This window comes from Hibiscus syriacus, unplaced genomic scaffold (genome assembly GCF_006381635.1).
Source record: "Hibiscus syriacus cultivar Baekdansim isolate YM2019G1 unplaced genomic scaffold, ASM638163v2 tig00111498_pilon, whole genome shotgun sequence".
In the NCBI taxonomy this organism is placed as follows: domain Eukaryota; kingdom Viridiplantae; phylum Streptophyta; class Magnoliopsida; order Malvales; family Malvaceae; genus Hibiscus; species Hibiscus syriacus.
In genome coordinates, this window is record NW_024063104.1 from 329,568 (window position 1) to 343,468 (window position 13,901).

General features: G+C 34.9%; 1 pseudogene; it reads right to left on the reverse strand.

The window, feature by feature from the left end:
- Nucleotides 1-2,975: 2,975 nt before the first annotated feature.
- On the reverse strand, nucleotides 2,976-13,740 carry LOC120163848 (annotated as a pseudogene).
- Nucleotides 13,741-13,901: the final 161 nt, after the last annotated feature.

The window sequence follows — 13,901 nt, forward strand, 5'->3', positions numbered from 1 at the left end:
GGAAATAAATATATGATACTCAAACACTAGATAACACAAGCCAGCGTTTTATATAGATCTGATATTGTGCACTAATAGCTGATAAGGAAAGAAAAGAAGGAAAAAATAAACGGCATGCTTGTTTCCTGACATTAGAAGGTATGACATTAGATACCTCAAAAAGATTTATCTTGGCATCGACGTTGAAAGTCAGGTTTTCAGATAGCCATCTAACTGCCCTTTCAAATTCTGTGTTATTGCCCATTATAACAAGGCTGAGAAGGGCAGAAAGGAAATGTATCAGAACAAGGACTTGGCATAAGACACAGCAAAATTCACAGATACACGAGAAAATATATTGCTTAGAAATTTGTTTTAGGTAGCAGGTTATATACCTGGAAAATGATTCATAGACACAGCAAACTGAATAATCCTTATACTATGTCCAAAATAATTGTAACAAGAATTTTTCTTTTCCTTATTGGACATAACCAAGCTACTTGAGAAGTGCATGCAAATAAAACTGCTAAATCACAGTTGCCTGGTTGAGCTAAAATGAATCAATGGATCATGTTCAGATATTCGGGAAAATTGATATTGGAGCCAAGTATGCATTTTAAGGCAAAAACAATGTTTGGCTCTTTTTGCTAAACTTTTTTCACAAAATCAACGGGTAACCACATTGACTTGTCAAAGGGAATAGCTGTTAAATGTACAAAACTATAGACTCGAAATATACTTTATTCACCAAACAAAATACGATATGACAACAAAAAATAAATAAAGTAAGAAAAGGATTGAGGTTAGTCAAAAATTTCAACAAATTTTGCATTGAGAAAATAAAGATTCAGATCCAGGAAGAAGCAAGGAAAGAAAGAACGAAAGAGATGGGAATCAAATTCATATTCCTAAACAGACTGTTCCTCATCAATTTCACACAAAACCCATACAGAAAATGACACATTAAACTAGGCTCTGAGCCGAGGATGATGCGGAGGCAGAGTTGTTTCAGCACTTGTAATTGTCACGACACTAGTTGTCTTCTCTCTATCTTGTTACTGGTCTCCGGTTTGGCTAGTGAGTGAGGGGTTGTGCACTTGTGCTCTGCTCGAGGAGGATGAGAACATTGAGAAAAGGCGGAGTCTAAACTCTAAAGTGGGTTAGGGTTTGAACTTGAAAGTTGAAACGGTGTCGTTCATACTTAATTGTAAGATATATCGGATCGGTTCTGGATTTTTAAACCGAAACCGAACCGATCGGTTTTTTTTAAAAACCAAACACACTAAATTGGTTTCGATTTTTTCTGTTATCGATTTTTTTAATCGGTTTTCGGTTATTTTTTGGATCGGATTGGATTTGAATACCCCTAGGTTTCTCATATCTAGTTTTTGATTTATGACACAAGGTACAATTAGCTCCTGATTTCTTATATTAATGTCTGCTATCTGATTTGTTTTATTGGGGTACTATCTGGGTAGGTGTCTGAAGACTCTGAGGTTCATCTAGTTGGTAAATCTTTTTTGTTCTAATCATTCATATTGGACTCCTAGATCCTAGGGGTCTAGGGTAGGTCTTTATGAATACATGTTCTAGGGTACTACATTTGGTGTACGGTTGAAGGGAAATTCTGTATTTTAAATAAAAACCCATCTTCTGTTTTCTGATATTACTAGTTCTATCTAAAATTGTTTTATTGGGGTATTGTTTGGGTAGCTGTTTGGAGTCTCTAAGGTTCAGTTAGTTGGTAAATCATTTATGTTCTGATCATTCATATTGGACTCCTAGATCCTAGGGGTCTAGGGTAAGTCCTTATGAATGATGTCCTGACGTCTGTTTCAATCTTTGAACCTGGTCTTCTAAATGTTTCCTCTTAGCTATTAGCTACTTGTCTGTTACCTGAAGAAATATGAGTGAAACCTCAGCTCATCACGAAAACCTGTAGATGTTTAAATGAATAAGAAAATTTTTATGTTTGTTATTTATATGCATGTCTTTCAGCATCACATAGTAGTTCTGTATTACTGAGCTTCCCAAAACTTACTCTATTATTCACCATTTCAGGTTAAAAGATCTATCCAGTGCAGCTATCGAGTTCCGTAATGGGAGTTACTTCGGCTTTGCTTATAGAGTATGATACAAGTGTAATTAGGGGGCATGTATGTCACATTTGATTTTTATATTGAGTCTGAAACTTTTATGATGGGAGGTATGAATGAATTATGTTTTACGATCTGAAAGATTTCTACACTTGTATTTTTATATATTTTAATAAAAATTTTATTTTTTTTGTTATTTTTATTGTGGGTCACTCTAATGGCCATAATGTGACACCTCAGATCGGATCAGGTCACCCGTAACAGGTTGGGGTTGTTACATTCAATCTTGAGTTTCTTTGTTGGCAGCAGCTCTGCTTGAAATCCAACGGTGGAAGGCTGAGAATGAACTCTCAAATATTCTAACAACCACTTGTGCTCTAATCCATAACCTCTAGAGATAATAATTATCTCGTTAACCATTGAAGTAGCTTGGTTCGTGTATAATGGATCCAAAGTCTCAAGGCAATAAGTTGATTGGATTTGTTAAAGAAATGCTACAACTTTCTATAAGATGATAGCAAAGGCACGCCTGCTTACTACATGCCAAAAAGCTTCATGTACGCGACTAAGTTTCTATCGTTATTGACTAAGAAAACACACAGAAATCAAATGCTCAGCAATACATTATACAATTTCATCATCTCGAAATCAGAGTTTCACCCAAATCTTGATTCCTGGTAAGATTAAAGATGGTGCTCAAGCTGGCAATATTTATTTATAACTTTGTAGCAGTATGTTTATTTCATTAACAGTTGAACCCTAGTTCTTAGCTTCAGCATCTTGCATGGTTCGCCACAGGGAGGAAATCATCTCATGGAAAAAAATACAGCAAATATGAGGTGATTCGTACATATATACATACATACATACATCATTTGGGTTCTCCTGGTGGAGTATTACTCAAACAAAAACTTGGTTTTTCTCACCACTTCCTACTGAAACATCAAATTTAGGCCATGGCCTAAACAATGTAATTGATAGGAGAGCAATGCCTTGGCAAAACAGGCCACATATTATGCTATCCATAAACCCTGAAAAAACCAATATAAAGTTAGAAAGAAATTAATATGAATTTATCAGAAAAATTAAAATATTATGGTCACCTTATCATAAAGTTGTAGCACAAACCCTAGAAGGCATGCAATTGGGATACCGATGAAATAGTAAGTCACCAAGTTAACCCACACAGCTAAATGCTGCCAACCGCATCCCTTGCCACAGCTGCAACATGGTATCAATATCCGAGTTTAGTATTACTACTAAGTAATTTGATTCTTCCCGATGTTTAACCGTGATTCCGTCCCTGATTACGTAGTTTTACCTGATAAAATGCCTTGAAAAGAATCGAATGTTATGGAGATGATGAGTAAGGGTATGATTGAGGCAAATTGGTGTAGGATCAAGGAACTGTCAGTGAAGAAAGCAGCCCAAACATTGTGACCAAAGGCTAATGTAAGGCCAATTGCAAGGGTAAGAATGGTGGAGAGCTTGAGTGTCATAACCATTGCATTTTTTGCTTTCTGTGGGTTCCCACCTCCCAATTCATTAGCAACCCTTGTGCTGTCAATACATATTCCATTCAATTTATTGCATCTCAAATACCTATAAAAATTGATAGTTTCAAAGAAGAAAATTGTGTGAAAACTAACCTTGCTGCTGCACCAAGTCCACATGTAAACATGAAGGCAATGGTTTCGGTATTCACGCTACATATAATGTGGGAAAATTAGACAATAAGTTGGGGAACTAAAAGTAGGGATGGCAATATGACCCGAACCCGACGGGAAAATCCGAAACCCGGTCAAGTTTGGGTTCGGGGCAAGGTATCCCCGCCCCGACCCGCCCTGATTATATATATATATATATATAATATTTTATATTTTTTATATTAATTATATATAAAATATTTTCGGGTTCGGATTCGGGTTCGAGTTTGGTATAATATTTCGGGTCGGGTTCGGGGACGGGGCAAAAAAAATCCCTGACAGGGCGCCTCGATAAAAAACCCGTCGGGGATCGGGTCGGGGTCAGGGACGGGGATTCATTTTGGGTTCGGGGACGGGGCGAGCAAAAACCGTCCCGAACCAGACCCGTTGCCATTCCTAACTAAAAGTTACTTTATTCAAAAAGGGGTAAATTACGAATTTCATCACTCAACCTTTTTCAAATTCCTATTATGGGTACTAAAATTTAAAAAAATCAATTTACTCACCGAACTTTTGGTTCGCTCCTATTTCGATCACTCCACCATCAAATACTTAACGGAGTTACGACTAAACATATTTCTTTTAAAAATCATGAAATAGCCCCAAAACTTTCTTCATTTTTGTGAGAAAAAACTCATAGTTTCGAATCTCTTTTGATTTATCGATGATAAAACATCTTCTTCCAAATCCAGATAGTGGGGAGGTGGAGAAGGAAGCAACGAGCTGTATATCTTTGATTCCATGCTGATTGCATGTTATAGATCAAAGTGGCTATTGGTTTCATGAGTTTTGAGTTTAGGGTTGAGTTTTATGAGTTTCAATATGGTTTAAGGTAAAATCTAAATTGATAGAGTGGTAGGAGACAATGAGGTGAGTTCGTCGATATCTTAAGTAGTTGGAGAAGAGGTCGGAGAATAGTAATTGCAGTGTCGAAGTGACACTGAGATGAAACTATAAAACTTTCATCTTTGGAGGAAGAAGATAAAATACAAAAAAAAAAGAGAAAATAACGTAAATAACACATGGATCATATCAATAAAAAGCCATCCACATCAGCACACCTGACTTCCATGTCACCTTTCCATTATGATTTAACACCCAAATGATCAACATAAGAGAAAATCGAAACTTTAGTGAGTAAATTGTAAATTTTTAAACTTTAATTACCACAACAGGATTAAGAAAAATGTTGAATGATAAAATTTATAATTTACCCAAAAAATAAACAAAACTTACCACATTGCAATCAATGAAGTAGATATGTTGAATTTGGCATCAATCCTGCTAACAGCACTAGAAGTTCAAATGCCCAATCCTCCAAACTAGGAAAAAAATCATAATGTCAAATACGATTATGTATCGAATACGAATATGTATTACAGAAAACTCACCAATGCATTGCTGCAGAAGGGAGGCCACTTTGAGGAATGTAAGAATGTGACGAAATGATTCAGACGACAATCCTTCCCATGTATGCTTCAATGCTTGGTACAAGCAATGTACCTGCCAACGAAATGCATAACATCCATAACGAAATCGAAGCGGCCATTGAAGCTCCTTTTAGACCAATGCTTGTCCAGTTCATTAAACCGTAAACGATGCCGAAATGGGTTCCGATAGGAAGAATCGAAAACCAGACGAGGTGCATGACAATGCCTTGAGCTTGAAGGAACCTCAAGATGTTCTGCAGAAAACCGTATGCAAATAGACCTGGGATCAAATTCCCAAGGTAGATTGCGGCCGTTTTCGAAATTCGAGGATCTTGGTGAAGCCAAATGAAGATTGGTTCGGTGTAGATCCATAAGATGGATATGACGATGGAGAAGAAGCATGAAATGATGCAAGATGCTTGAAGATGAAGTCCCAACATTCTGTATAATTTTGCACCAATCCTTGACCACAAAGTGTTTCTACTGCTCCACTTAGTCCTATCTGAAACAAGTGAGAAATTATCTTAACTCATTCACCGTGTAAAATTTTTAGACCTTGATAAATAAAAAATAATTAATAATTTAAATTAGGGTGAGAAAATAAACAAACGAATCGAAAATCGAATCAAATCACATTATAGGTAGATAAAAAATAGGGTAAAGTACACAAATGATTCATTGACTATAGGGTGTTGCTTTATTGAGTCCTCCAACTATTAAAAGTTATAAAACGATCCCACGACTATAGGACATTATTTTATTGAGTCTCCGACTATCAAAAGTTACAAAAATGATCACCCGACTATTCATATGTTTAAACTCATTCTTTTCGTTAAAAAATTGATGACAGTCTGAGTAAATGTAAACTTAGATATAATAGTCCTTTGAGATTTAGGATCAAATTTTATCATATTACAGTCAATTAGTTAATGTCCAGCTCAATTGCCATCAATTTTTTAACAGAAAAAACTCGAACTAAGGATACTCAATCGATTAATTTGATTAACCAACCGAACTGAAATACCCAATATTTATAATTCAAATTTTTTCCTTTAACAGTTAATCGAACGAAATTTTTTTGAAAACTTTTAATCAAACCAAACTAAGTTCGATTAATTTTGTCTATTAATTGAATTAACCAAAATTTATAAGTAATATATATTTAATATTTTTGACTAATTTGGTTAATTTGGTAAATTAAAACTGGAGTTTAAACACCTTTAAAACTAAATAATATATTAAATATTTGATAATTTTAGTTAATTCCGTTAATTGACCGATTTCGAACAGAATTAACCGTTAATTGAAGTTTTAAAAAATCATTAACCGTTAACCATTGAACCCAAAATTAACCGACCAATTAATCGAAAAAATATCAGTTCAATTTGGTAATTCCGTTTTAACCGAATTGTAAACACTCCTAACTCAAACTCGAAAACTACTTAAACGATATCAAATTATTTACATCTTGAACTATCCTCGTTTCTTTAGTCTAAGATATAATTCAATATTACTTTTATAATGAATGTGGTTAACTAATGTATGTAGGTAAAATCGATACTAACGTAAATTGATCGATTCTAACGAAGAATATTACTTCTAATTGTCATTACATCTCAAAAATCGATTATGAAAATTTTCAACCATAGGAAATCAAAATATAAAAAATACAAAGGGTAAATTACGTTTAATTATTCAAACTATCAATTTTTATTCGTTTTAATATCTAAATTTTAATTTTTTCAAAAGTATACATAAAATTTAGTTTTTGTTTCATATTAGTATCCGTTCAAAATTTAACGTTAAATTTTGAAAAGATTGAAAGTTTAGGTGTTAAAACGGACTAAAACTGATAGCTTAGGTACTAGACATGTTAAATTTTTAACGACGAGTATTAAAATGAAATGAAAGCTAAACTTTAGGTATAATTTTAAAAAATAAAATAAAAGTTTAGGTACTAAAATAAACCAAAACTGATAGTTTAGGTACTAAATGCATAGTTTACCAAAATGTATATTTAGTGATAATTTTAGGGAAAATTGATGATCAAAATAGAACTGTGAGAACATTAGGTGAGGGGTGTTTGTTTGGCTCTGAATGGAACCATTCAGCGCTGAATGTGAACCGTTCAAACATTCATCGTGTTTGTTTCTAACATTTGAATGAAGACTGTGTTGAATGATTCAGCAAAACAGTGCTGAATAATTCAGCATTAAAGTACATTCTGAATGATTCAGAGCCATTATCAAACAACATGTCACATTCAGAGTTAATTCATACAAAGCCTCTGAATCATTCAGCGCTTAATCATTCTGAAGTAAACAAACAACTCCTGAATAAATACAAAGTTTACCCTAAAAAGTGAAAGAAAAAACAAAGGTTTATAGCAATAAAGACCAGAAAACACATCTACCAACATTGTCGTTCTTTTTCAGAACAAGACAAATTAAAACAAGATTTTCAAAGCAAAAATGAAGAGAGGCATACATGTTTAAGGTAAACTTTCCCTAATCCAAAATTAGGCCTGTAAATGAACTGAACGTTCAACGAATCGTTCATGAACCGTGCGGCGGGAAGTTCGTTTATTTATTAAATGAACGAATATGAACAAGATTTTGTTCGTTTAATTAAATGAACGAAACGAACAAAGTGCTCGTCCGTTCATTTACGTTCGTGAACGTTCGATTATGTCGTTATATCCGTTCATTTATGTTCATTATGTTTGAACAAAGGGCAAGTTGAATATGTTACGAAGATTTGAAGTTGTTTGGATTTCAATAAGATTGTTTTGTTGAACAAATTAACTTTAAGACTTATGTTCATATAGCTTATTTATGATTTATGTATATTTTTGTCGTATTCGAACAAATTAACTCTAAAGTTTTAGGTTATATTAAAGAATTTTAAATTGTTATTTTTGTTGTTTACTTTTTTACATTCATTTTGTTGAAAGTCAGCAATGATGGCATTAGTCAGCACCGAAAGGTGAAAATAAAAAAAATCCATCAAAAAAATTGTCAAAAAGTTTTTTTTTTAAATTAGCAATGTTAAAATTGCACATTTAGTCATTATACTTTAGGATATTTACAAGATTAGTTCTTAAGCTTCAACTATAAATACCCTAACCCATTTAGCTTTAAAATCATCCCAAATCATTCTAGCTTTCTCCCAATACTAGAGAATTTAGAGAGTTTTCTTGAGAGTTGTTTTCTCTTTTTATCAAGAGAGAATTGTTATTATTTTCTCCTTGTTAGATCGAGAGAGTTGTAATTCATATTTTCTAGTGAAATTCTTCTACCGTTGCATGTGGTTTTTTACCCTATATTTTTAGGGGTTTTCCCGTAAGATTTGTGTCTTCTTATCTTCATTTTTATTTTCTCAAATTATCAGTTACGATTTTACTCTATCCGATAGCCGTATTCCGCAACAATTTGCATCAGAGCCAGATTTGAGTGTGTAATATCTACTTATTGTCTTTGTGATTGCTACCAAAAGGTGGATCCTCCAACATAAGAAAATAAGAAGGTATTACTCATTCTTTAAAGGTTCCAGAGAACTATTAACGATAGTGAAATAGTGGGAGCTATTCGTAATAGAAGTTATGGCAACGAAATTTAATATTGAAAAGTTCAATGAGAGAAATTTCTCATTGTAGAAATTGAAGATGAAGGCCATCCTGAGGAAAGAAGGTTGTCTAGCGGCTATCAATGAAAGGCCGATAGATTTCACATATGACAACAAATTGATCGAAATGGACGGGAATGTTATGACAAACTTTCATCTAGCAATAGCAGATAAAGTATTGCCAAACATCGAGGAGAATAAGACAACTAAGGAGATATGAGATCACTCACCAAACTGTACGAGGCCACATCGTTGCACAATAAAATTTTCCTTAAGAGGAAATTATACAATCTCCGGGTGTCAGAATCCACTTCAGTGACAGAGCACTTAAACATGCTGAACACTTTATTTTCTCAGCTTACATCCTTAAGATGTACAATAACAGAACAAGACTGTGCTGAACTTCTAATTCAAAGTCTACCTGATTCATATGATCAACTCATCATCAACTTGACAAACAGTAATGTCACCAGTCTAGTCTTCCATGACGTTGCAGCTTCTGTTCTACAAGAAGAAAATCGACGCAAGAACAAGGAAGGCAGACAAGTAAATCAGCAACAAGCAGAAGCGTTGACAACAATTAAAGGGAGATCAAAAGAACGTGGCCAAAGCATCAGTCACAAATATGGTAAATTGAAGTTGAGAAGCAAAAAGAATTTAAAGTGCTACAACTGTGGAAAGAATGGTCACTTGAAGAAGGGTTGTTGGAGTCTAAATAAAAAACTTCAATCCACAAAGCAATACCGCAAATACTTCAGTTGATGGAGATGCTCTATGTTGTGAAGTGTCAACCACAGTGGAAGGTAGAAAAAGATTTGCAGATATATGGCTCATTGATTCGGGAGAAACATATCACGTGACCTCAAGAAGAGAATGATTCCATCATTATGAACCTGTCTCGGGAGGATATGTGTATAGTTGCAATGATCATGCCTTAGAGATCGTTGGCGTAGGAACCATTAAATTGAAGATGTATGATGGAACAATTAATGTTGTTCGAGATGTGCGACACGTGAAAGACGTGAAGAAAATTTTATTATCCTATGGATTGTTGGATAATAATGCAAGCAAGATTGAAACAAGAAAAGGAATCATGAAGGTGTTCCGTGGAGCGCTCGTGGTGATGAAAGGCAAAAAGATAGCAACAAACTTGTACATGCTGAAGGGAGAGACTTTGCTAGAAGCATAAGCCTCTGTTGCCTCATGTAGTTCATATTCTGTAATGCTATGGCATCAGAAACTTGGACACATCTCAGAACAAGGAATGAAAGTCCTTGTAGAGCAAAAGCTACTTCCAGGCTTAACAAAGGTATCACTTACTTTGTGTGAGCATTTTATAACAAGTAAGCAGCATCAGTTAAAATTCAACACGTCAAATTCTAGAGGCAAAAGTGTTCTAGAATTGGTTCATTCTGACGTATGGGAAGCACCGGTTACATCCCTAAGCGGAGCAAAATATTTTGTCTCATTTATTGATGACTACTCCAGGAGATGTTGCGAGTACCCTATTAAGAAGAAGTCAGATGTGTTTTCCACTTTCAAAAACTTCAAAGCGCGAGTGGAACTTGATTCTGGAAATAAGATCAAGTGTTTCAGAATAGATAATGGAGGAGAATACATAAGTGAATAATTTGATGACTTTTACAGGAAAGAAGGAATCAAAAGACAGTTCACAGTAGCGAGCACTCCTCAACAAAATGGAGTGGTATAGTGGATGAATAGAACCTTGTTAGAAAGAACAAGAGCAATGTTGAGGGCTGCAGGCCTAGAAAAATCATTTTGTGCAGAAGCAGTCAATACTGCCTATTATTTGGTGAATCGAGCTCTATCAATTGCAATAGAGCTGAAGACACCAATGGAGATGTGGACTGGTAAACAGCTGATTATTCAACTCCATATATTGGAAGTGTTGTGTACGTGATGTACAACTCCCAATAAATTTCAAAGTTGGATCTAAAATCCAGGAAATGCAAATTCTTGGGGTATGTTGATGGTATAAAGGGGTATCACTTGTGGGATCCCACTGCCCGTAAAGTGATCAACAACAAGAATGTTATCTTTATAGAAGATAAACTACAAAGAAAAGAAGAAGATGGTAGCAATGAAAAGCCAGAGACTACACAAATGTGAAAAAGGAGTTTGAACAAGGAGATTCTTCTGAAGCATAACCAACACATGATGAGCAAGAACCAAAGAGTTCTGAAGCTCCAACAATTCGTCAATCAGATCGTCTGAAAAGACGTCTCAATTGACACTCAAATTATGTTATAGAAGAAAATATTGCATATTGCCTTTTAACAGAGGACAGTGAGCCATCAACATATCAGGAGGCAATAAACAGCTCAGGTGCTTCACTGTGGATAATGGCGATGCAAGAAGAAATTAAAGCCCTTCATAAAAATAATACATGGGACATTGTGCCACTACCACAAGGAAGGAGCCAATTGGTAACAAATGGGTCTTCAAAATCAAACGAAATTGTGACGATCAAGTTGAGATGTATCGTGCAAGACTGGTGGTCAAAGGATATGCTCAAAATGAAGGTATTGATTTCAATGAAATATTTTCTCCTGTAGTTCGACTAACAACAGTTCGAGTAGTTTTGGCAATGTGTGCTACATTGAACTTACATCTAAAGCAACTAGATATTAAAATAGCTTTTCTTCATGGAAATCTTGAAGAAGAGAATTATATGCTTCAACCTGAAGGTTTTGAAGAAGAAGAAAGAAGAACTTGGTTTGTAGGTTGAACAAATCTCTGTACGGTCTAAAGCAGGCGACGAGGTGTTATAAGAGATTGATTCCTTCATTATGTGCCTTGGATACAACAGACTTAATGCGACCCTTGTGCTTATTTCAAGAGGTTTGGTGATAACGATTTTGTTATTATTATTGTATGTGGATGGCATGTTGGTTATAGGACCCAACAAAGATCATATTGAAGAATTGAAGGCACAACTGGCTAGATAATTTGAAATGAAGGATTTGGGATCAGCAAACAAGATTCTAGGGATGCAAATTCACCGAGACAGAAGTAATAGGAAGATTTGACTTTCACAAAAGAATTACTTGAAGAAGATCTTGTCAAGATTCAACAATGCGAGATTGTAAGCCAATTTCTACCCTTCTTCCTATTAACTTCAAATTATCCTCCAGTATGAGTCCTAGCAGTGAAGAAGAGAGGATGAAGATGTCTCGAGTATCGTATGCATTGGTAGTGGGAAGTTTAATGTTCGATATGATATGCACAAGACCAGACATTGCACAAGCAGTGAGAGTGGTTAGTCGGTACATGGCGAATCCAGGGAAAGAGCATTGAATACAGTAAAGAGGATCTTGAGATATATCAAAGGGACCTCAAATATTGCATTATGTTACAGAGGATCAAACTTGCTAATCAATGGGTATGTAGATTCTGACTATGTAGGGGATTTGGATAAAAGCAAATCTACTACATGATATGTGTTCAAAGTTGTTGGTGGAGCTGTAAGATGGGTTTCAAAATTATAGTCAGTTGTGGCTACGTCTACAATAGAAGCAGAATATGTAGCATCTGCATAAGCAGTAAAGAAGCAATTTGGTTGAAGATGTTATTGGAGGAGCTTGGGCACAATCAAAAGTATGTCTCTCTGTTTTGTGACAGTTAAAGTGCCTTGCATCTTGCAAGTAATCCAACATTTCATTCAAGGACAAAACACATACGAGTTCAGTACCATTTCATTCGTGAAAAGGTGGAAGAAATGACGGTAGATATGCAAAAGATCCATACCAAAGACAACATAGCATATTTCATGACGAAGGCAATCAATACTAATAAATTGACTTGGTGTCGATCCTCTTGTGGCATGTCAGAGACGTAAGCAACATGATGGTACAAAGTAGAAAGAATGGTATGAAGATATGATTGTTTCAATCAAATCTTCAAGTGAGAGATTATTGAAACTCAGCAATGAATGGCATTAGTCAGCACCGAAAGGTGAAAATAAAAAAAATCGACAAAAAATTGTCAAAAAGGATTGGTTTTTTCTTAAATTAGCAATGGTAAAATTATACATTTAGTCATTGTACTTTAGCAAGATTAGTCCTTAAGCTTCAACTATAAATACCCTAACCCATTTAGCTTCAAAACATCCAAATCATTCTAGCTTTCTCCAAATACTAAAGAATTTAAAGAGTTTTCTTGAGAGTTGTTTTTTACTTTTTATTAAGAGAGAATATTATTGTTTTCTTCTGTTAGATCGATAGAGTTGTAATTCTTATTTTCTCATAGTGAAATTCTTCTACGTTGCCCGTGGTTTTACCCTATATTTATTTAGGGGTTTTCCACGTAAGATTTGTGTCTTCTTTATCTTCATTTTATTTCTCAAATTATTAGTTGCGATTTTACTCTATCTGATAGCCGTTTCCGCAACAAATTTGTTGTGTTCGAATAAGTTTGTTTTTGTGTTTGTGTGTTCGTTTTATGTTCATTTATTATGTTGTTTATGTTCGTTCGTTTATCATTTAAATGAACGAATATGAACAAACTATACTCCTTAAGGAACGAACATGAACAAGCTATATTCCTTAATGAACGAACATGAACAAAAATTTTTTGTTCATTATGTTGTATTGTTTATGTTCATTTTTTATTAAATGAACGAGCATGAATATACTTCTGTTCGTGTGCGTTGGTTCATTTACATACCTATCCAAAATCCATTTTATACAAAAGAGGAAAAAGGTGGGATAGAGTTACCATGAAGGCGAAGCCGGTGACACTGGCCCAAGAATTGGCAATAGCGGCACTGGCGAGCTCGAGCTCGCCGGTGTGACCGGCAAACATGACAGACACCAAAAGTAATGGAGTAACAGGAAACATTGGAAAAAATCATGGGCAAAGACAGCGAAACCTGATGTCTTGTCTCTTCCAATCCAAACTCTCCTTACACTCCACCGTCGTCCCTTTGTTTCTTCGTGTGCCATAGTGCTATGGACTGGACTTTTGCTCGATGACATCTTTTCCTGGTGTTTCTTTTCTGAATTTTTATTGGGTGTTTTGAAGAAGAGGAAACAAAAGCCCTCGTA